This window comes from Polypterus senegalus, chromosome 2 (genome assembly GCF_016835505.1).
Source record: "Polypterus senegalus isolate Bchr_013 chromosome 2, ASM1683550v1, whole genome shotgun sequence".
In the NCBI taxonomy this organism is placed as follows: Eukaryota; Metazoa; Chordata; class Cladistia; order Polypteriformes; family Polypteridae; genus Polypterus; species Polypterus senegalus.
Window position 1 is genome coordinate 15,865,634 of NC_053155.1, and position 25,935 is coordinate 15,891,568.

Consider the following 25,935-nt stretch of genomic DNA (forward strand, 5'->3'; position numbering starts at 1 on the left):
TCAGGGTCGCTGAACTGGAGGAGGAGTTGGCTGACCTGCGTTGTAATAGAGAATTGGCGGACTTGGCCCAGGTGTCCTTTAGAGAGATAGTGTGCACCCCTAAGGTGGCGCTGGAGGAGATTCCAGACCAGACAGGTAGGAATAGGTGGGTCACGGTCACAAGGCGTAAGGTAAAGGGTGCACACTGTCCGGGGGCATCAACCCCAGAATTAGAAGTGTCTAACCGTTATCATGTCCTGGCGGAGCTGGACGGTGACTCTGATAATTCTGAGGTGGTAGGCAGGGTTGAGGAGCCCCAACGGGCCACCTCAAAACCAGTTCCCAAAAAGAGAGAGGTAGTGATAGTTGGGGACTCAATCATTAGGGGGATTGAAGCGCAGGTGTGCTCCAGAGAGAGAGAGTCTCGACGGTGTGTTGCCTTCCGGGAGCACAGGTGGGAGACCTCCTGGAAGGGTGGATAGGCTCTTGGCCAGAGCGGGTGGATCCAGTTGTCATTGTCCACGTTGGAACAAATGACATACATAAGGGTAGTCTGTCAGTTCTGCGATCCAAATTCAAAGAGTTAGGTACCAAGCTGAGGAGCAGAACTGACAAGGTAGTCTTCTCCGAAGTTCTGCCTGTGCCACGCGCCAGTCCAGGTAAGATTGAGGAGATTAGAAGGCTTAACGCGTGGCTCAAATCTTGGTGCAGGGTAGAAGGGTATAGGTTTATGGGGCATTGGGACTCCTTTTGGAACAGATGGGACCTGTTCCGTCGTGACGGGTTACATCTGAACCGAGGGGCACCAATGTATTGGGGAGGCGTATGTGTAGGCTAGTCGAGGATTGTTTAAACTAGGGAATGGGGGCAGGGAGTTTAGGACAGGCCAGATTTAGATCTATACATGGAAGAACAAACAATGGTGTAGAAATAAAAATGCATAGTAATGTAAATTTTAAGCAAACACGTAAAGATAGAAGGATTAACACATTAAAAATAGCTTGCCTTAATGCTAGAAGTATCAAAAATAAGGTAAGTGAGTTGGAGTTGTATGTAGCAGAGCACAATTATGATATTATAGCAATAACGGAAACCTGGCTAAATAACAAAGATGGGGATGAGTGTAACATAGAGGGATACACATTTTTAGGAAGGATAGACAGAACAGAAAAGGAGGTGGGGTTGCTGTTTATGCCAAACAGGAATTAAATGTAAGTCATCTTCAGTTGGATGATGAGCCCCATCTTAGTGAGGACATGTGGCTTGCCTGGAAAATATTAGGGAAAAAGGTCTCATTTTAGGAGTGTGTTATAGACCACCCAATTCAGACAGTAATTTCAACACACATCTTTTTAGTAATATCAAAAGGCAAGTTTACAGGGGGATATTATAGTCATGGGGACTTTAATTATCCAAATATTAACTGGGATAACCTTACAGATGGAGGAGCACAAGAGCAGGAGTTTTAGAAGTAATCAGCGACTGTTTTTAACACAGCATGTTAAAGCACCAACAAGGGGTGAAGCCTGTCTGGATTTAGTATTCTGTAATAATCAGGATAGAATTGAGGGTGTAGAGGTGATTGAACCACTAGGGTCAAGTGACCATAATGTAATACAATTCTCAGTATTTTGTAAGAGTACAGATGCAAAGACTAAAATTGTTAAGTTGAACTTTAGTAGGGCTAATTTTGAGCAGATGCGACAAAGTCTAAGTAGGATAGACTGGGATAAGCTTTTAAATGTGGAGACAGTCGAGGAGCAGTGGAACAGGTTTAAAATGTTTTACATGTAATGCAGGACAGATACATACCTAAATTTGGAAGTAATAGGAAACTAAAAAACTCCACGATGGATTAATAAAGATTTAAAAAGAAGTTGCAAAGGAAAAACTGCTGTATAAGGCATATAAGACTAATGACTGCAAAGAGAACCGTAGCGTATGAGAAAATGAGGGCAACCATTAAGAAGGATATCAGAGAGGCTAAAAGACAGTTGGAGAGGAATATAGCAGATAAGGCGAAAGAAGACCCCAAGAGATTCTTTCAGTATTTTAGTAGTAAAAGAACAGTTAAGGAGGAGGTCAAGTTCATCAGGAATAGTAAAGGGGAATTAAAAGATACAGACAATGAAATAGCAGATGCCCTAAACTTACATTTTTCTGAGGTGTTTACAAGTGAGCAAGTGGATAACCTGCCAGAGGTAAACACAACTACTAAGGAGGTACTGAGGGATTTGGAAATTGTAGAGGGAGAAGTGCTGCTCAGATTAAATAAGATGAAATCAAACAAATCACCAGGCCCAGATAATATTTATCCTCGTGTTCTTAAGGAGGCTAGTGAGTACATATATAAACCCTTGACACATATTTTTAGGAAGTCACTGTGCACTGGAGAGATTCCAAAGGACTGGAAAATGGCAAATATCATCCCATTATATAAAAAGGGTGACAGGGCAGATCCAAGCAACTATAGGCCAGTAAGCTTAACAAGCATCACAGGAAAATTAATGGAAGGAATTATTAAGGATAAGATTGAGCAACACATGACAAGGACAGGAGTTATTCTGAACAGTCAGCATGGGTTCAGAAGAGGGAGGTCGTGTTTTACTAACATGTTGGAATTCTATGAGGAGGCAACAAAAGGATACGATCAAAGTGGAGCTTATGATATTATTTATCTGGACTTTCAGAAAGCATTTGATAAGGTGCCACATGAGAGGTTGGGCATCAAGTTAAAAGAAGTGGGAATTCAGGGTGATGTTTTTAGATGGGTGCAGAATTGGCTCAGACACAGGAAGCAGAGGGTGATGGTGCGAGGAACCTCATCAGAACTGGCGATGTTAAGAGTGGTGTTCCACAGGGGTCAGTGCTAGGGCCATTGCTATTTTTAATGTATATAAATGATTTAGATAGGAATATAAGTAACAAGCTGGTTAAGTTTGAAGATGATACCAAGATAGGTGGATTAGCAGATAATTTGGAATCCGTTATATCATTACAGAAGGACTTGGATAGCATACAGGCTTGGGCAGATTTGTGGCAGATGAAATTTAATGTCAGTAAATGTAAAGTATTACACATAGGAAGTAAAAATATTAGGTTTGAATACACAATGGGCGGTCGGAAAATCGAGAGTACACCTTATGAGAAGGATTTAGGAGTCATAGTGGACTCCAAGCTATCAACTTCCCAACAGTGTTCAGAAGCCATTAATATATTCATTTCCGGCGCCGCATCTGAGTGGCAGCCTTTCCAGCAGCTCCGTATACGACTTTATCTTTTTACCTTTTTATCTCCATTTTTCTCTATCTCACTGATCACTTCTACCACTTTCTTTTATGTGGAATTGCTCCCTGGACACTTTTACACATTTTACTATTTTACTATTTGACATGGATTTTACACTCCGAGAATCGCCTATTCAAGTAGTCAGCTTAAAGCACTGAGAAGAAATGCTTATGCGGTGTGGTTCCTTATTTACCTGACGAGGTAAGAAGACGATATCGGGCAGCGAGCCGAGCGCAAAGATAAAAATAAGATTAAATCGAGATAATGGCGTTATAAACCGTCGGTGCCTTCTGTGATCCTGGGAAATGTAAACTCACTACAAAATAAGATCGACGAACTGGCTGTGCTGGTGAAAAATGTCAGAACCTACAGAGAATGCAGCTTGCTGTGTTTTAGTGAAACATGGCTAACGTCTATCATCCCAGATGCTAACGTGGAGCTACCCGGGTTTAGCACAGTTAGAGCGGACAGAGACGCAAGTACCTGTGGAAAGAAAAAGGAGGAGGACTCGCTCTCTATGTCAATACAAAGTGGTGCAACTCAGGACATGTAAACGTTAAAATCTCCACTTGCTGCAGGGACATCGAACTGTTGGCCGTAAGTCTGCGCCCCTATTACTTGCCCAGAGAGTTTGGACACGTGATTGCTGTTATTGTTTACATCCCCTCAAGCGAGCGCGAGATGGCGTGTGACATCATCCATTCCGCAGTTGCTAAGTTACAAACGCAGCACCCTGAGGCACTTGTGCTAATCGCTGGAGACTTTAACCATGTAACGCTGGATAAAACATTACCTGCCTTCTCCCAGTATGTGGATTGTAACACTCGGGGAAACAGGACTATTGACCTACTATATGCAAACGTTAAAGACGCATACAGCGCCACCCCACTGCCTGCGCTTGGGAAAGCAGATCATAACCTGGTTCTGCTTCAGCCTCAATACAAACCAAGAGTGAGGGCTACCTACAACCACACGCTCATTCAGGAAGTGGTCCCTGAGGCAGAGCAGGCTCTGAGAGACTGCTTTGGAACTACAGACTGGGATATATTGCTGGGTCACATAGTGAGAACATTGAAGAGGCTGTTGAATGCACAACTGATTACATCAACTTCTGTATGGACATTGTAGTTCCAGTAAGAACAGTATGCTGCTATGCTAACAACAAGCCATGGATTACAAGTGACATCAAGGGCCTTTTGAACCAGAAGAAAAGGGCTTTTAAAGGTGGTGATAAGCATGAGCTGAAGTGCGTGCAGAAGGAACTCCGAGTCCAGCTCAGGGCGAAAGAGCAGTACAGGAGAAAGCTGGAGCAGAAGTTGCAGAACAACAGTATGAAGGAAGTGTGGGATGGGATGAAGATTATCACTGGCTGCAGCTCGAAGCGGGTGCCGCCATCGAGACAGGCGTGGAGAGAGCAAACCAAATGAACAACTTCTTTAATAGGTTTGATCACAGTAACCCACTCTCACCTCGGAGTACTGCATCCTCCAACCATCCTTCTGCTGATACCAGCATAGGTGAGACATCCCCACCCACAATTACAGCAGCCCAGGTGAGCAGAGAGCTGAAAAGACTTTGTGCCAGCAAAGCAGCGGGTCCAGATGGTGTATCGCCACGATTGCTGAAGGCCTGTGCGTTGGAACTGGGGAGTCCTCTACAGCATCTTCAACCTGAGCCTGGAACAGGGAGAGTCCCAGGCTTTGGAAAACATCTTGTATCACTCCTGTCCCAAAGGTATCACGTCCTAGTGAGCTGAATGACTTCCGGCCTGTTGCTCTGACGTCACATCTGATGAAGACCATGGAGCGGCTGCTGCTTCACCACCTGAGGCCACAGGTCCGTCACGCCCTCGACCCTCTGCAGTTCGCATACCAGGAGAAGGTGGGAGCGGAGGATGCCATCATCTATATGCTTCATCGATCCCTCTCCCACCTGGACAGAGGCAGTGGTGCTGTAAGAATTATGTTTTGGACTTCTCTAGCGCCTTCAACACCATCCAACCTCTGCTCCTTAGGGATAAGCTGACTGAGATGGGAGTAGATTCACACCTTGTGGCATGGATTGTGGACTATCTTACAGACAGACCTCAATATGTGCGTCTTGGGAACTGCAGGTCTGACATTGTGTGCAGCAATACAGGGCGCCGCAGGGGACTGTACTTTCTCGGTCCTGTTCAGTCTATATACATCAGACTTCCAATATGACTCGAGTCCTGCCACGTGCAAAAGTTAGCTGATGACACTGCTATTGTGGGCTGCATCAGGAGTGGGCAGGAGGAGGAGTACAGAAAGTTAATCAAAGACTTTGTTAAATGGTGCGACTCAAACCACTTACACCTTAACACCAGCAAGACCAAGGAGCTGGTGGTGGATTTTAGGAGGCCCAGGCCCCTCATGGACCCTGTGATCATCAGAGGTGACTGTGTGCAGAGGGTGCAGACCTATAAATATCTGGGAGTGCAGCTGGATGACAAATTGGACTGGACTGCCAATACTGATGCTCTATGTAAGAAAGCTCAGAGCAGACTATACTTTCTGAGAAGGTTGGCATCCTTCAACATCTGCAGTAAGATGCTGCAGATGTTCTACCAGACGGTTGTGGCGAGTGCCCTCTTCTACGGGTGGTGTGCTGGGGTGGCAGCATAAAGATGAAAGATGCCTCACGCCTGGACAAACTTGTTAAGAAGGCAGGCTCCATTGTAGGATTAAAGTTGGACAGTTTAACATCTGTGGCAGAGCGACGGGCACTAAGCAAACTCCTGTCAATCATGAAGAATCCACTGCATCCACTTAACAGTGTCATCTCCAGACAGAGGAGTAGCTTCAGTGACAGACTTTTGTCACTGTCCTGCTCCACTGACAGACTAAAGAGATCGTTCCTCCCCCACACTATGCACTCTTCAATTCCACCCGGGAGTAAATGCGAACATTAATTTTATTTTAATTCTTTTCATTTTTATTACTATTTAATTTAATATTGTTTCTTTGTATCAGTATACTGCTGCTGGATTATGTGAATTTCCCATTGGGATTAATAAAGTATCTATCTATCTATCTATCTATCTATCTATCTATCTATCTATCTATCTATCTATCTATCTATCTATCTATCTATCTAAGAAGGCTAACAGAATGTCAGGTTATATAGCACGATCTGTGGAGTACAAGTCCAAGGATGTTATGCTCAACCTTTATAATGCACTGGTGAGGCCTCATCTTGAGTACTGTGTGCAGTTTTGGTCTCCAGGCTACAAAAAGGACATAGCAGCACTAGAAAAGGTCCAGAGAAGAGCGACTAGGCTGATTCCAGGTCTACAGGGGTTGAATTATGAGGAAAGATTAAAAGATCTGAGCCTTTACAGTTTAAGCAAAAGAAGATTAGGAGGTGACATGATTGAAGTGTTTAAAATTATGAAGGGAATTAGTACAGTGGATCGAGACTTGTATTTTAAAATGAGTTCATCAAGAACACGGGGACACAGTTGGAAACTTGTTAAGCGTAAATTTCGCACAAACATTAGGAAGTTTTTCTTTACACAAAGAACGATAGACACTTGGAATAAGCTACCAAGTAGTGTGGTAGACAGTAAGACGTTAGGGACTTTCAAAACTCGACTTGATGTTTTCTTGGAGGAAACAAGTGGATAGGACTGGCGAGCTTTGTTGGGCTGAATGGCCTGTTCTCGTCTAGATTGTTCTAATGTTCTAATGTTCTAATGCTTTTAGCAGACACACTTCACGTGCTCTCAGCTCTTAAAAATGTTATACATTCTAGATGGCACATCAACGACTAAGCGAAGAAGAAAGAGCAGTGTGTCAAGAAGAGACCCAAAAATGCTGGAGAGAAAAGAACGCAAAAAATAACAATAATAATCTATGTGCAAATTCTGAAAATAAGGAAAGTGATAATCAGTCTGGACCAAGTGGAATTGAAAACCTTGTAGGTCCAATTAGGGTCAGAAATAAAAGACTTCAAAAACATTGGCGCGATACACATGCAGAGCAGGTTAGAGATTATGAAAGCAGTGTATTTTCGAAAGGCAAAAAAAAAAAAAACAGCGCGATACACATGCAGAGCAAGTTAAAGAATAAGAAAGTAGTAAAATTCAAGGTATCAAAACAAAGAAAGTAAAGATCGCATTAGCACAAACAAACGGAAATTATTACTCGGTGAAATAACGGAACAGCAAAAAGACATCAAATATATGGACGAGATGATATGTCAGAAGTACAGTTGTGCTTGAAAGTTTGTGAACCCTTTAGAATTTTCTATATTTCTGCATAAATATGACCTAAAACATCATCAGATTTTCACTCAAGTCCTAAAAGTACTGTAGATAAAGAGAAACCAGTTAAACAAATGAGACAAAAATATTATACTTGGTCATTTATGTATATTATATATGTAGATATTGTAAGACTTTAAAGTTTAAGTCAGAGATTTGTAGATCGTCTAATTCGTGTTGTCATTAGGGAAAAGTAGTGTTGCCTCCCAATGAAGAGGCGTATCCAGAAGAATTAAAAGATTTGTTGTTTGGTGAAAGTGAAATCCACAAACACTACAGGCAAAATATCTGAGTCTACAAAAATCTTTTGACATTTATATCATTCAATGCTCAAAATGCAGATTTACACAATAATGGACCATACGCTATGAGAATCTGTGGTCTCGCAACAATTAAAGCTACGACAAGTTTAATTTCAAAGAAATCACAATTCAGTCAGGTGCATATTTATGATCACGGAGAAGTGATGCAACATAGAATCGAAACAGTATGTAAGAATTCCCATGAAAATAACAATCTCTTTAACACTAGAATTACCAGAGCCTACGAAAAAACTCGTAATTCCGTCCCACCTTAAACTGCTTCTTAAATCCCTTCACACCTCTCCGCCAGCGTCCTTTGTCTTCTAAATGTGCTGATAAAGAGAAGCTAGGAGCAGCCGGCTATTCCATCCCCCCACCAATTTAGAACGTGCACGAACTTCTCCCAGCTCAGGTCTTGATTGAGTATCTGGGAGTGAAGTGGAGTTTTAGAGTGGAAATAATAGATCGTTGTTTGGAACACACGCATTTCATGTCTGTTCCGTTTCTACAGTAATCTGTGTCAACACATTGTTAAAACAGAAATGTTTTTTATATTCTAGTAGTAGATGACAAAATGTAGGCATAAACTATATAATGTATGAAGCCTGAAGTCCAAATAGTAAAGAAACATTTTCACAAGAATAACACAATTGTGCTTTTATTCAAAAATATAACTGCAGAAACAAAAAGCCGCCTTAACATGCGACATTGACAACCAGTTTATTGTAACTGCTTCTGTGGTTCAATAGACTCAGCTCCCGCTTGGGAATCAAGGGGTTACGAGTTCAATCCTGCGCCCCTCCGTTTTGAGAAGTAAACTGCTCTTATTCTTACTGTTTTAGAATAAAAGCATACATTTGATTTCAGTCTATAACAGCCGGTGCAGTTTATGATCCTTGTAAAGGTTAGCTTTTTTTTTTTTTTTATTCACTTTTCATTCTCTCAGTCGCTGCTCAGAATCAATCCATACAACCCCATCTGACATGGCTGTTTTCACTAAAGACGCGCTATAGCTTTGCAGTGTACCACGATGCATACTAACCCCAAAACCGGGTTTTGAAACACAAACGCTGGCGAAGCTGCCTTCTTCGTATCTCACCGTCACTTGCTTTTCTTTTTATTCAGTTTTATTGAGTGTTCCTGCCAGTCCCCGCATGTTGCTGTATGCTGTTTCTTTTGTACCCAGGACATGCAGAGGAAAGAATGGTAAAGACCAGTAACTTCGGCGCTATATGCAATCATCAGACACTCCCCATCTGCCCGTGTCGTTCAAACACAGGAACATATATTGGTGTAAAGTATAACAAAAGTGCACTTTTATTCAAGTGCACTTTTTCCATCGCCTTTTCCTGTAAGAAGCAATGTACACACTTCTCTCTATGCTGTAGTTTCTATTACACACCTGAAAGAAAGAGACAATATATGTGAAAATATAATCGCACTAATGCAATTTTATTTGAAAACGAACAGCGTCAGATCGGTGTGAATTTATGCAGGAACTGGAAATTCTCTGATGCGGGACCTTCCCCAGGGAAGAAAGTACAGTGTCAGGTGCTCATTCAGTGTGATAGAAACCATAGCACAGAGAGGTGTGTACACGACAACGAGTACACGTGTCGTAAATATAGGAAGGGAACTGTTAATATTTGAATGTGATGATTTTATATAGCACGGAATGAAAATCAGCACTTCTTAGCATTGCACCATGCAAGCTGTCGTATCAATCGCCTACTGTAACTTGCTTTCTTTTTTCTTCGGTTATACAGGTAGTTTTGAATAAAAGTGCACTTGTTTTGTTTGCGAAATGAAGTGTCTGCGTGCACTTTTCGTGGCATTACACGTGTATTTTTTGAGCATGCCCGCTTGAGCAGTATAAAAGTATTGAAAAGTATAACAAAACAACGGGCAGATGGGGAGTGTCTGATGATTGCATATAGCGCCGAACTTACTGCTCTTTACTATTCTCTCCTCTGCGTGCCCTGGAGTACAAAAGAAACAGAATACAGACGCGCTATAGCTCTGCGTTGTACCACGATGCATACTAATGCCCCCCCCCCCGGTTCTGACACACAGACGCTGGCGAAGCTGCCTTCTTCGTATCTCACCGTCACTTGATTTTCTTTTTATTCAGTTTTATTGAATGTTCCTGCCAGTCCCCGCATGTTGCTGTATGCTGGATATTTTCACATGTATTGTCCCTTTCTTTCAGGTGTGTAATAGAAACCACAGCATAGTGAGACATTGCTTCTTACAGGAAAATGCGATGGAAAAAGTGCACTTGAATAAAAGTGCACTTTTGTTATACTTTTACACCAATATATGTTCCTGTGTTTGAACGACACGGGCAGATGGGGAGTGTCTGATGATTGCATATAGCGCCGAAGTTACTGGTCTTTACCATTCTTTCCTCTGCATGTCCTGGAGTACAAAAGAAAAAGCATACAACAACATGCGGGGACTGGCAGGAACACTCAATAAAACTGAATAAAAAGAAAATCAAGTGACGGTGAGATACGAAGAAGGCAGCTTCGCCAGCGTTTGTGTTTCAAAACCCGGGGGTTTGGCGCGTTAGTATGCATCGTGGTACACTGCAGAGCTATAGCGCGTCTTTAGTGAAAACAGCCGTGTCAGATGGGGTTGTATGGATTGATTCTGAACGACTGAGAGAATGAAAAGTGAATAAAAAAAAGCTAACCTTTACAAGGATCATAAACTGCACCGGCTGTTACAGACTGAAATCAAATATATGCTTTTATTCTAAAACAGTAAGAATAAGAGCAGTTTACTTCTCAAAACAGAGGGGCGCAGGATCGAACTTATAACCCCTTGATTCCTAAGCGGGGGCGGAGTCTATTGAACCACAGAGGCAGTTACAAGAAACTGGTTGTCAATGTCGCATGTTAAGGCGGCTTTTTGTTTCTGCAGTATAATTTTGAATAAAAGTGCAATTGTGTTATTCTTGTGAAAATGTTTCTTTGCTATTTGGACTTCAGGCTTCATACATTATATAGTTTATGTCTACATTTTGTCATCTACTACTAGAATATAAAAAACGTTTCTGTTTTAACAATGTGTTGAAACAGATTACTGTAGAAACTGAACAGACATGAAATGCGTGTGTTCCAAACAATGATCTATTATTTCTACTCTAAAACTCCACTTCACTCCCAGATACTCAATCAAGGCATGAGCTAAGAGAAGTTCGTGCACGTTCTAAATTGGTGGGGGGATGGAATAGCCGGCTGCTCCTAGCTTCTCTTTATCAACACATTTAGAAGACAAAGGGCGCTGGCGGAGAGGTGTGAAGGGATTTAAGAAGCAGTTTAAGGTGGGACGGAATTACGAGTTTTTTCGTAGGCTCTGGTAATTCTAGTGTTAAATTGTATATCCAGTTACTCAAACCCAGGAAAGGCTGAGCAAAGCGCTTAGGGGGCAGAGCCCACTAGTAAGTAAAAAGAGAGAGAGATAAATTAAATATTTATATATTGTGGTCCCCGGCCGGGCTCCCAGGAGGACGTGAGGAGGGCTTGTGCCTCCTCCAGACCGCGAGGGGGCATCCGTCCTGGTTCTGTTGGGGGCCGCGGGTAGAGGGCTTGGAAGCCCAGCCCTGTAGGGACCCGTGGCCACCGCCAGGCGGCGCTCCGATGCCGGTTTATCCGTGTGGTCGCCGGCCGGGCTGGAGCCCGCTGGGACGCCTTGGAGGACCAGAGGAGGGCGTGTGCCTCCTCCAGACCGAGAGGGGGCGTCCGTCCTGGTTATGCAGGAGGCCTCGGGTAGGGGGCTTCGAAGCCCAGCCCTGTAGGGACCCGTGGCCACCGCCAGGCGGCGCCACAGTGCCTTATTGTCCCGGGAGCCTGGCACTTCCGCCACACCAGGAAGTGCCGGGGGGAAGACGACACGGGACACCCGGACGGCTTCCGGGTGCGCAGCCGGCACTTCTGCCACACAGGGGTGTGGCTAACGCTAATTGCCGGGATATATGTATATGTATATATGTATATATCTATACTAATAAAAGGCAAAGCCCTCACTGAATCACTCACTGACTGACTGACTGACTCATCACTAATTCTCCAACTTCCCGTGTAGGTAGAAGGCTGAAATTTGGCAGGCTCATTCCTTACAGCTTACTTACAAAGTTAAGCAGGTTTCATTTCGAAATTCTACACGTAACTGTCATAACGGTCGATAACGGTCGACAATGTCCGCCATGTTGAACTTTCTTATTTATGGCCCCATCTTCACGAAATTTGGTAGGCGGCTTCCCTGCGCTAACCAAAACCGATGTATGTAATTATTTCGGTGGTATGACGACATTGACGGCCGCCATATTGAATTTTCCAAAGTCACAAATTTTCAAACTTCCCGTGTAGGTAGAAGGCTTACCCCATCTTCACGAAATTTGGTAGGTGGCTTCCCGGCGCTAGCCAAAACCGATGTACGATACTTATTTCGGTGGTATGACGCCATTGTCGGCCGCCATATTGAATTTTCCACACGTCACTAATTCTCCAACTTCCTGTGTAGGTAGAAGGCTGAAATTTGGCAGGCTCATTCCTTACAGCTTACTTACAAAAGTTAAGCAGGTTTCATTTCGAAATTCTACGCGTAATGGTCATAATGGTCAACAACATCTGCCATGTTGAACTTTCTTATTTATGGCCCCATCTTCTCGAAATTTGGTAGGCGGCTTCCCTCCACTAACTGAAACCAATGTACGTACTTATTTCGGTAGTATGATGCCACTGTCGGCCGCCATATTGAACTTTTCAACAGTTTTTGTTACTTATGGGCCCATCTTCAAGAAATTCTATCGATCAAAGAACTGTCACTTACCGAGTGGTTTCCATGCCTGGAGATACCACCTACCTTTTCCATTCTCTTTGTTACATATTGCACGGCCATATCAGGCTCACTCTTGATATCCGGAGGAACATTCTGTCTTATGTATTGAATGACTGGGACAGGTTCAAGGTGTGGACTGATGACGGTACAGGAGATAATTATACTACACAGGAGCACTAGAAGAGTGAAATGCTTAAGCCCTTCACCTATGATTCTGCATGTGAGTTGATGGCTGCCGCTGAATTGTTCGGTTGTCGCCTTTAAGTGTACCGAAATGGCCAAATATTTTACACCTTTTGACAACCGCCAATGCCTCTTAAACATCTTAGATTCACAGGTGACGATTTCAGTAGTAGACACTTTGATGTTTATGAATGTTTAAACTCTCAAAAGCTGGATGTGATTTTATCGATGAAACCGGTTGTGTGCTTACAACGCTTCACAGATGCCAAATGTCACTTCAACACAACAAATCCTGCAAATACTGTCGTATTTGAAACAAACCATGAAACTCAAACCGATTATGACAGCAGCAATCCAAGCTGTGAGATTTGAGACAAGATTACTGTTCACATGGCCAACTGTAAGTTACATGCTCAAGAGTAAGCTCAGCGCACAGCTTGGTCATATTACAACCGGAGGGCCGAACTGACAACATGGTATACAAAGAGATCCTTAACAAATAATTATTGGCATATTGTCCCACAGTTTAAAAAGGTTTAATTTTCTTCTTAATAAAAATTTTAATGCAGTACTTCACCGCTGCGAAGCGCAGGTATTTTGCTAGTATACTAATAAAAGGCAAAGCCCTCACTGACTGACTGACTGACTGACTGACTCATCACTAATTCTCCAACTTTCCATTTAGGTAGAAGGCTGAAATTTGGCAGGCTCATTCCTTACAGCTTACTTACAAAAGTTGGGCAGGTTTCATTTCGAAATTCTACACATAACGGTCGACAACGTCCGCCATGTTGAACTTTCTTATTTATGGCCCCATCTTCACGAAATTTGGTAGGTGGCTTCCCTGCGCTAACCGAAAGTGATGTACATACTTATTTCGATGGTATGACACCACTGTCGGCCGCCATATTGAACTTTCCAACGTCACTAATTTTCCAACTTCCCGTGTTGGTAGAAGGCTGAAATTTGGCAGGCTCATTCCTTACAGATTACTTACAAAAGTTAAGCAGGCTTCATTTCGAAATTCTACACGTAACGGTCATAACGGTCGACAACGTCCGGCATGTTGAACTTTCTTCTTTATGGCGTCATCTTCACGAAATTTGGTATGTATGATGCCACTGTCGGCCGCCGTCTTTGTTACTTATGGACCCATCTTCAAGAAATTTGGTACGTGGGTTCCCAACGCTAACTGAATCCTACTTACGTACATATATACGTCTATAGCCTGCTGCTCGGTCACTGTGTGAGGCGGCGTTGGGCCCCCCATCCCAACGCCTCCCACGTTGTTGGCTGCCTGCCTATATAAGGCCGTCTCGCTCCAGTCTCTACATTCTCTTCCTTGCTTTGCCACAGGATTCACGTCTCCCTGCTGATAACTACAGCCTTTTTATTTAATCCATGGCTTCTCTGCTGTTTTATTGTTCATTTATTATGATTATAGTTATTGTGTAGGTATTTTAGACTTACTTTACATTGTTCAGGTACCCATTTCCTTTATCATTCCAACCGTACCCCCATTAACATGTCTATCGAGGTGATCACCATCGATCAAAGAACTATCACTTACCGAGTGGTTTCCATGCCCGGAGATGGCACCTACCTTTTCCATTCTCTTTGTTACATATTGCATGGGCATATCAGGCTCACTCTTGATATCCGGAGGAACATTGTGTCTTATGTATTAAATGACTGGGACAGGTTCAAGGTGTGGACTGATGATGGTACAGGAGGTAATTATTCTACACAGGAGCACTAGAAGAGTGAAATGCTTAAGCCCTTCACCTATGCATCTGAGTTGATGGCTGCCGGTGAATTGTTCGGTTGTCGCTTTCAAGTGTACCGAAATGGCCAAATATTTTACATCTTTTGACAACCGCCAATGCCTCTTAAACATCTTAGATTGACAGGTGACGATTTCAGTAGTGGACACTTTGATGTTTATAAATGTTTCAACTCTCAAAGGCTTGATGTGAAGTTATCGATGAAACCGGTTGTATACTTACAATGCTTGACAGATGCCGAATGTCTCTTCAACACAAGTCCTACAAATACTGTCGTAATTGAAACAAACCATGAAACTCATGCTCAAGAGTAAGCTTAGCGCACAGCTTGGTCATATTACAAAAGGAGGGCCGAACTCACAATGTGGTATACAAAGAGATCCTTAACAAATAATTATTGGTATATTATCCCTCAGTTTAAAAAGGTTTAATTTTCTTCTTAATAAAAATTTTAAGGCAGTACTTAGCCGCTGCGATGCGCGGGTATTTTGCTAGTATATATATATATATATATATATATATATATATATATACAGTGGTACCTCGGTATACATCTGCTTTGGAATAAGTCCAACTTGGTATACGTCCTGTTTGGACAAAAAAAATTTAGCTTGGTGTACTACCTTTGTTTGGAATACGACTCGCGTGCTAACCCTGTTTACCTCTCTCGAGCCACGACTGCCCACGAGCGTTATTGCGCCAGTTGCTAGCATTCAGTGAACAACCCGCGCTATAACTCTCTGTGAACTTTCACATGTGTGATATAGCGGGTCCACAGCTCCTGTCAAAGTCTAGCTTTAAAATAAATAATCACCACGCTCGCAGCTTGGTGAGGGGCGTGTGGTTATGTGGCTGAAGGTTGTCAGGGCAATTAGCGATGTGGGCGTTTCTCACCAAAGTGCACTTGTGAGGGTCCGTCCGCATTCATGATTGTTCCTGGGGCTGCTTATCTTGATAAACAGAAGCGCGAGTCAGCTAGAAGGGAAGTAAAAAGAAAAAAAAGATGGGAGGTTGAGTTAGTGAGAGAGAGAGGGCTGCTTATCTTGATAAACAGAAGCGCGAGTTGGCTTGAAGTAAAAAGAAAGAACAGACGAGAGAGAGAGAGTGAGCAAGAGCGCGCATGGATGAAGTGGCTGAAGCAGGCAGTCCGAAGGTCAGCTGCAAGTAGGGCGACTCCCCAGTTGGGCTTCTTGTTTTTTTTTTTTTAAAGAATGCTTCCTGCTTTTAACATTGTTGTTTTTAAGAATAATTTTTTCTATTGTTTTTAACCTCCACGTTTCACTTCTGATTTTATGGATTATTTAATGAAACTTTGGAGACTGCACTTTAATTTGAACACCTTGTTTTGTTAATTGTTTTAATAAAGGCACTTTGCACTTTTTCACCATCCCCTTGCTTTGTTGTTACCGATGAGGTTAGCAACGAGGCACATTACCAATGGTGTAGGATTCAAGGGCTCCCCGGCAGCAGAAGGGAGCATACAGCAAACCTGCATCGTCACAACGTGATTTTGTGTTTTTTTCATGTAAATTTGAATTGATTGTTGAAAAGTATGAAGGTGGCATGCATATCTGGGACATGGCTGTTGCATACCGTTTGCCGAGAACAACGGTATCTACGATTGTGAAAAACAAAGTTGTTATTAAAAAGTAAAGTGAGGTAAAATTTTCATTTATTTCATCTAATTGCTTTTGTATTTATGTATTTTAGTATTAAGCAGTGTTTAAATTATTTTATACAACCCCATCAATGTATAATATGCCAATAGCAATAGGATTTTTTTTTTCATGGGAACGGATTAATCATTTTCCCATTATTTCTTATGGGAAAAATTTGTTTGGTATACGTCCTGTTTGGTATAAGTCAAACGGTCTGGAACGGATTAAGGACGTATACCGAGGTTCTACTGTATATATATATATATATTGTGACATGTGAGTCTCTTTCTTGCACCCCAAAACACGAGGCTGAATCTCAGTACTTAAAACAGGAACAGCACGGTTATTTATTGTAGCGGGATCTACCACTCTCCTATACACAGACACAGCAATCAGACAGGGTTGTGACCAGGTTAATGGCTAAGTAATATTATTCCCTGCATTTACAATATTTCTTGCATCACCCATCAACAGCAGGCACTTGTAGCACGAACATAATCTTTTAGGATTTGTTTTCACGGCGAGCTGCTACAGTACTGGGAGCCTGTGGTTGCCCCAGTGACTGATATGCTGTCTTACACTAATGCTGCATTTGCGCTTCAGGACTCTCTTCGGTGTGTCATCCCGAGTTTAGAAACCTTATTCTATATATATATATATATATATATTGTAATAAGATGAGACGAGAGGCGTGGAAAGGTTTGGGGCAGCCACCCATTAATTCGGTTTCCTGGCTGCAAAAGCACTTAATGCATATTATTCAAGTTTACACAACAGAGTCCAAAACAGAACTGCCAGCCAGGGCAAAGGCAGGGGGCTTTATAGCACAGAGGGCGGAAGTGATGTCGTCCTCTGAGCCGGAACCGGAAGTGACACCATCCTAGGGGCCGGAACCGGAAATGATGTCGTCCTTGGCACCGGAACCGGAAGTGATGTGTCCTTCTTGGAAATGTCGGCTCCTGGTGGGATTTCCCGGGGAAGACCTGTAGAGAACTCAGAAAGAGCATTAGCGTACCCCGCCCCCCCAGGGCAGATGTATAATCAGTTCTTTCTAAGCCCTTCAGCTGCCTCCCATGCACACGTGTGTGACAAGACTCCCCCCTCAGCCCACACCCATCGGGTCGGGTGACCTGCACCGAGAGGTCGTGGGCCCTGGAGAGGGCATCGGCGTTGGCATGAAGAGACCCCTGTCGATGAACTGCTGCAGGTCAAGAAACCACCCCGTGACCCGTGGATTCGACTCCCTATGAAGGGCCATCCACTTCAGAGGTGCATGATCCGTCACCACAGTGAACACGCGACCCAAGAGGTAGTACCACAGCTGAGTCACCGCCCATTTAATCGCCAGAGCTTCTTTTTCCACCGCCGCGTACCTGGTCTCCCTGTCCAACAGTTTCCGGCTCAGGTACATAACGAGGTGTTCAACACCGTCGACGCTTTGGCTCAACACGGCTCCCAAGCCTGTGTCCGAAGCGTCCGTCTGGTCTACTGCTCTAGTTGTCTATGGTGTCTTCCCACTGATTTCTATTCTCCTCTCCTACAGTCGGATTGCTATTGAAGCCCTGAGGATTTCTTCAACAGGTGGAAAAAGTAAAGTTTTCAGCACTTGTGTCACCCACCTGCTTGTGGTCGGACTCTTTTATGTTCCAATTACATTATTTTATATATTGCCAGGAGTGGGAGTCACGATACCAACAGAAACTTACAACGTTATGTTTATTGTTGGAAATGCAGTGCCGTTGATGATGAACCCTGTTATCTACAGTTTTAGGAATACAGAAATAAATAAAAGCATTCGTAAACTCTTTACTAGGAAAAGGTCAACTATGTTAATGAGGTAATTATATATGCCATATATATAAGTTGTACTATACTTACTAATACGTTAATGAAATGCAGTGCCGTCAATGATGAACCCCGTTATCTACAGTTTTAGGAATAAAGAAATAAATAAAAGAATTCATAAAATGTTTATTAGGAAAAGGTCAACTCTTTAAATGAGGAAAGTATATATACTGTACATGAATTGTACTAAATTTATTCTTACACTTATGGAATTGTAGCTTCTTACAAATTGATGCATTGACTGTTGAATATTGAAGATTGTCAAGTAACATTTTGTTTCTTTTTAATGTCCAGGTAATATTTTAAATGAAATAAAGTCAAATGTAGAGTATATTTCATAACTGTTAGTTGTAAATGAAGGGTAGTTATGCTCAGACTGTAAAAAGCCTGAGTTGGACCATATAAGGGGTGTAGGGTATATAATAGTGTCTAGGTGTGCTCTGTCTCTTTTCCAGCATGCTGACCAGAACTGCACATCTGGGCACCGCTTAACTTAATAGGCAGAAAACGAAAAATAAACCTCTAGTCTTAAGTAGAAAATGCTACTTCTAGGTTTTCAATATTTTTAAAGTCATTGACAAAATGTGTTTAATTAAATACTGAGTAACATACTCAGGGATCGCAGTGGAAATTAGGAGGAAGTACATTCAAGTAGGAATTCAGAAGACTCTCCTCCAACCAAAGGGTGGTAAGAATATACTGTAGATCCAACTGTATTTGTCCCCTGAGGGAAATTTGGCTTTTTACAGAAGCTCATTAAATAAATAAGTAAACAGATAGATAAATAAAGGATATATATGTGTGGAGAAGAAAGAAGGAGGTGAGTGTATTCCAAGAAAAAAATCAGCTTAATTATTGTCAAGTCAGGGACATCCTCAAAATATTTATTCAGACAGGAGCCTTCACTCAAACACATTCAGCATACAAGCATTGACAATGACATCTTCCTGCATTCGCTCCCTTCTCAGATCAAAAGAACAGATAGCCTTCCTGCACAAGTGAGGAGACAGAAAGTGCGCACACAGGCCAGGTCTGTGGCAGGTTTTAAATGTTCCCCGCATCAATCGGTGGACGACAGATGTATTATGCAGGGAGCCTGCGAGCTTGCAGTTGCATCGGCAGTGGACAACCAGTCCAGTTATATATATATACGTAGTGAGACACAAAAATAACCGGACTGGGTTTGGGTCTTTCCTGGAAAACTGTCTGGAGGTCGGCTGGATGTGAATAATAGAACTATATCCCCTCCTACACGCCTTCTCAAACCACCAACCAGCTAGGTGAATAGCCCGGTCAGTATTTGCACAAAAATCGGTACACGAATTGCATCGATAATATTGGGTGAAAAAATCGAACAGTGAATCAACATCAAATTTTTTGCGAATTTTCTCTTTTTCCGTAAAGCAGTTTTTGACTGACAAAAACATTCCTGTCCTTGATTATTTTCCCTATTTTCCTGATTTAGCTCCCAGTGATTTTCATTTGTTCCCGAAAATCAAAAGTGACCTGAAGAGAACACATTTTCCTTCAATGGATGAAGTGAAGACAAAAACGGAAAGCCTGTTAAAGAGCCTCAAGCAAGAAGACTTCCAGCACTGTTTCAACCAATGGAAGATATGTATGGTGCGGTTTAGAGATCGGTTGGTGGGAGTATATAAAAGGTGACAATGTCTAGAATGCTGTAATTCATCAATAAATATTTTTTTTACCAATCCGGTTATTTTTGTGCCTCACTTCGTAAAATGCCTTACAAAAGTATTCACCCCCCTTTGTTGCATTGTAATCTGGGATAAAAATGGAATATTAATGAGGTTGCACCTTTTGATTACCACTTTGAAGGTGCAAAATATTTTTATTGTGACAGACAAAAAAACACAAATCTGGAGTGTGCATAGGTATTCACTCCCAAAGTCAATTCTTTATAGAGCCCTCTTTTGCTGCAATTCTAGCTGCAAGTCTCTTATTGAATGTCTCCATTAGCTTAGCACACCTAGTCAATGTGACTTTTGACCATTCCACAGTCTCCAGACTGCTCCAACTTCTTCAGGTTTGTTGATTGTGTTGGTGTGCAGCCATGTTAAAGTCACGGATTCCGTAATTGAACTGAGGTCTGGGCTTTGACTTGGCCATTCCAAGACAGTCAGATGTTTCCCTTTAAACCACTCCAGTGTAGCTTTAGCAGTATGTTTAGGGTCATTTATTGTCTGCAGCTGCATAAAGATTGTCATTCATATCACACCCGGTAAAATCTATTCTATGTAGTGTATGTCTCTCGTTCCCATAACCTTGGAGAAGTGCAGTACGTCTTGACAGAAAGACATGGCCTAGCAACTGCCTCATCCTAGTCGAGGATATGCACACTTTCCAAATTTTGTTTTTCTTGCTAGTGCTCTTCATTTAAACCCTCCTGTTATGTTGCAGGTCAAATTGACCCATTTTAAAGTTTAAAAATCTAAAAAAAAACAGTTAAAAGTATTTTTTCAGTATGAAACTTCTGCTTGGCTTAATAAGTGTAATCAACATATAAAATGAAAATGGTCCACAACATAGATGCTGTTCTGGTCAATTTGACCCAGCAGTCAAAGTAGAGGTTAAAGGGGTCAGAAGTGTCAGGTACTATTTGTTTCTTTGCAACTGTAAGACATATTTCACCCCAATCACACACATACACACACCCTCTCCCTATTCTATTGACCTCATCTGTAAAGTGCAAGAATGCATGTGTTCTTATGTCTTTTGATGGGAACCTTTTCTCCATTACATTGAGTGGACACTCAGCAGGAGAGGAGCAAAACATATAAAGATTCTCTGCATGGGAGTCCTTCCAACATTGCACTCTGCAGCCACATATGATATCATCCTCTCTGTCAGAGCTTTACAAAATGAGCAGCAGACGTAAACAGGTGACAGCCCTGGAGGCTCTGGAACTCATCTTTGATCATGAATGTGAAATAGAGGATGATGTGACTGAAGCTGAAGTCCATCTTGAGGTCAGTTCTGAGTCTGATGATTCTGATTATGAACCAAATGAGGAAACTGCTATTCATATCCCTCCAAGCAAGACATTCACATCAGAAAAAGATGAAATACAGTGGTCTTCATCCCCAAATATACATCAGGCAAAACTGTCTGCAAAAAGCATAATAAAGTCAGTGCCAGGGCCCACTAGGATGGCAGTGACTTGTGTGACAGACATCAAGTCATCTTTTGAGCTGGTCATGCCCAAATCAATACAGAAAATCATTCTCGAAATGACTAATCTAGAAGGAAGCCGTGTTTTGGGGGTGAAGTGGAATGAACAGGATAAAATGGATTTACATGCATATTTGGAGGTGGCTGGGGTCTATAAGTCAAAGAATGAATCAACAGCCAGTCTGTAGGAAGCAGAAACAGGCAGGGCTATATTTCATGCCATAATGTCTCTAGAAACTTCACATTTTCTCCAGGGTAATCTGATTTGATAATCGAGAGACAAGGGCTGTCAGACAGGAGAGAGACAAGCTGGCAGCTATTAGGACAGTGTGGGTCAAGTGGGTAGAGCAACTTCCACTACTCTATAACCCAGGCCCTAATGTCTGCCCATCTGGACAATATATGCCTTCCAAAGCAGCTAAATACAGCATAAAAATCTGGGCAGCATGTGATGCAAACACCAGCTATGCATTGAACATGCAGGTTTACACTGGAAAGCTGGTTGGAGGAGCCCCAGGAAAGAATCAGGGTACGAAGGTCGTGCTTGATATGGCACAAGGTCTCAATGGTCACAGCAAAACCCGTGACAATTTTTTCACAAGCTACAACTTATGTCTGGAGCTTCTAAAGAGAAAGCTTATGATTATCAGAATTGTCAGAAAGAACAGGGCTGAACTTCCTGCTGAGCTGCTGGCAACCAAAAACAGGGCCCAACAGTCTTCCATGTTTGCCTTCACAGTCACCACAGTCTTAGTGTCTTACTGCCCCAAAAAGGGGAAAAATGTTGTGCTCATGAGCACCTTGCACAAAAATGCAGAAATCAGCACACGAGAGCACCAGGAACCAACTGTGATCCTAGACAACAATGCCACTAAAGGGGGGGATGGACAACCTGGACAAAGTCGCAGGGTCCTACAGCACCAAGCAAATGACTGTGTGTTGGCCGCTGGTCATCTTTTACAACATGATTGACATATCAGCCTACAACGCATTTGTTCAAGCTGTACACTAGAAGTACTAGCAAAGGAAACAATTAAAACAGAGTGCCATTATGAACAATGCTGCACATCCTCTCTCAGACACACCAACAATGCGGACTTTTAGCCATCGAATTATTCAGCAGAAGTGTGTGAAAAAACGCAATAGGGGTCCTTTATACCAACAGCAATATGTCTGCTCAATGCCTCACTGGGACTATAACTGCCAAGTCAATTTTTTATTTTGTTTTTAGTCACATATTGTTATCATCATCATCATATTATTATTATTATTATTAAAGCCACACTAAAATGGGTAGCCTGTATGGCGGACAGCAATATCCCATGACTGGCCAGGATGCCACTTCAACATATGTTCCGGGGGAGCAACCATAGGCAGCTCAATACCTCCCCCAGGATGCTTGGTGGCAGCCTCCCTGGGTGCCTCAACATCCTGCAGGGCTCCATGGGAGATGGAGTCCTTCACAGCCCGGTTGGGAGCTGGGGTGGCCACCAGTGAGTGCTGCATGGATTCCTGAGCCAGGCTGGACAAGAAACCAGAAACAGGTGATCAAGCACCTGGAGCACTTCCGGGTGAACTATAAAAGGAGCCAGCAACCACCACTCAGGAACCAGAATTGGGAGGAGGAGGATGAGGTTGCCTAGGAGGAGTGGTGGTGGAAGAGAAAGAGAAGAGTGTTTTGCTTTGTTTCACGTTGTGTGTTGGTGCTTGGGACTGTTTTGTATCTGTGGGTACGGGAAAGATGTAGCCCACAGATGAAGAAAAATAAAAGTCTTTGCTTTTATATGTGCCCCCAGTGTCCATCTGTGTTCTACGTTCCTACCCTCACCTTCAGTCATGAGCTATGGGTAGTGACGGAAAGAACGAGATTGCGAATACAAGTGGATGAAATGAGTTTCCTCCGTAGGGTGTCTGGGTTTTCCCTTAAAGATAGGGTGAGAAGTGCAGTCATCCGGGAGGGGCTCAGGGTAGAGCCGCTGCTCCTCCACATCGAGAGGAGTCAGATAAGGTGGCTCGGGCTTTTGATCAGGACGCCTCCTGGACGCCTCCCTGGTGAGATGTTCTGGGCACGTTCAACCGGGAGGAGGACCAAGGACACACTGGAGGGACTATGTCTCCCGGCTGGCCTGGGAACGCCTTGGGATTCTCCCGGAAGAGCTAGAAGAAGTGGCCGGGGAGAGGGAAGTCTGGGCCTCTCTGCTCAAGCTGCTGCCCCCGCGACCCGTCCTCGGATAAGCGGAAGAAGATGGATGGATGGATGGATGTCCAAGATAACATCATGTAGAGATCTGAAGGTTCTAAAGTCCTGCCCTCCTCCATACTGCTTGTTGGTTGATTATATGTGTCTATATTTCTTTGTGTGAAGAAAAACATTCCAACATTTGTGCAAAATGTACTTTTATCCAGTTTCCATCTGTCCCCATGTTCTTCTTAAAATGTTTTTTCAAGCTGGGATGTATAGTTCTAATTCCTTTCATAATTTTAAACACTTCATGTCATCTCTTAATCTACATTTGCTTAAACTGAAAAAGACCAACTCCTTTAATCGCTCCTCACAGCCATAACTTCTCAGTCCCCTGATTAGCCTTGTTACTGTCCTCTGAGCTTTCTCTAGTGCTGTTGTGTCTTTCTTTGTAATATAAAGGCCACAACTGTATTCTGGACAGATAGATACATGTAGTTTCATTTACAGTATATAGTGCTTTTCTAGACACACAAATAAAAAACAACAACAGCATGTATTTCTAGAGCACATTTTCATACAAATGATGTAGCTCAAAGTGCTTTACAGGATGAAGAAAGAGAAAAACGATAAAATATAAAGATACAATTAGGCAATACTAATTCATATAGAGTAAAAGTAAGGTCCAATGGGCAGGGAGGACAGAAAAAACTAAAAAACTACACACTGCTGGAGAAGAAAAAAAAATCTGCAGGGGTTCCGAGGCCACGAGACAACCCAGCCCCCTCTAGGCATTCTACCTAACATAAATCATCTCAATCAGTCCTCATGGTTTACAAGCTTCTCATGGAAGAACTTGATGATGACGGCCAAGTGGACTTCTGGTCTTCAATACATCAATGTAGGGACATCACGGTGATTTGATGGGGGGGGTGGGGGTGCAGATCACCACAACAGAAAACTGGAAAAAAAAAGAACAAGTAGGGGTTAGTACAGATTGTGGAGTCACCATAAATGGTAATAATAATTAAATGCATATACAAAATATCAGGATTAAACTAAAATGAAGCTATGAGAAAGCCATGTTAAAATTTTTTGCAGTTTTTTAAAGTGCTCCACTGTATTAGCCTGGCGAATTTCTATCAGTCAGCTATTCCAGATTTTAGGTTTATAACAGCAGAAGGCTGCATCACCAATTCTTTTAAGTTTAGCTCTTGAAATTCTAAGCAGACACACATTTGAAGATCTAAGGTTACGATTTGGAGTGTAAGGTGTAAGACATTCCGAAATATAAGATGGAACAAGATTATTTAAGGCTTTGTAAACCATCAGCAGTATTTTAAAGTCAATTCTAAATGACACAGTTAAACAATGTAGTGACATCAAAACTGGAGAGATGTGCCGTATTTTCTTTTCCTAGTTAATATTCTAGCAGCTCCATTCTGCACTTGTTGCAATCAATTGATGTCTTTCTTGGATGGTCATGAGAGAAGTGCGTTACAGTAATCTAATCAACTGAAAACAAAAGTGTGAACTAATTTTTCAGCATCTTGCACTGTTATAAAAGGTCTAACTTTTGCTATATTTCTTAGGTGAAAAAAATGCTATCCTAGTAATCTGATTAATATGTGATTTAAAATTCAAGTCAGAGTCAATAATTACCCCTTGATTCTTTACCTATGTCTTGACTTTTAATCCTAATGGATCAAGTTTATTTCTAATACCCTCATTATATCCATTTTTGCCAATCACTAAAATTTCTGTTTTCTCCTTATTTAGTTTGAGAAAATGACTACTCAACCATTCAGAAACACAAGTACGACATTGTGTCAGTGAATCAACAGAGTCAGGGTCGTCAGGTGCTATTGATAAATACAGTTGTGTGTGATCAGCACAGCTGCAGTAGCTCACGTTATGCCCAAAGATAATCTGACCTAACGGAAGCATGTAAATCGAAAAGAGCAGCAGACCCAGGATAGAGCCTTGTGGAACACCATACAGAATATCAGGTGTCTTTGAAGTATAATTGCCACAACTAACATGAATTTTCTACCTGCCAGGTAGGACTCAAACCAATTTAAGACATTACCAGAGAGACCTACCCATTGACTAAGGCGATTTCTAAGAATATTGTGGTCAATAGTATCAATTGCGGTATAAAAGCAAACAAAGCACTTTACATAGACAGTGGGGAGTCACTTCCTCCATTAAATCAATATCAACCACCTGGATGATGCACCAACACCTACCTCCATCTTTAATTATGATTATTTTTATAGACCTAGATTCTACATATAGGAGTACAGTATTATTGTTGTAAAGTTTTTGTACTTGGTTTGTTTTGTTGTGTGCTATAATATTATTGGTTGCTGCTGTAAATCATGTTGAAATG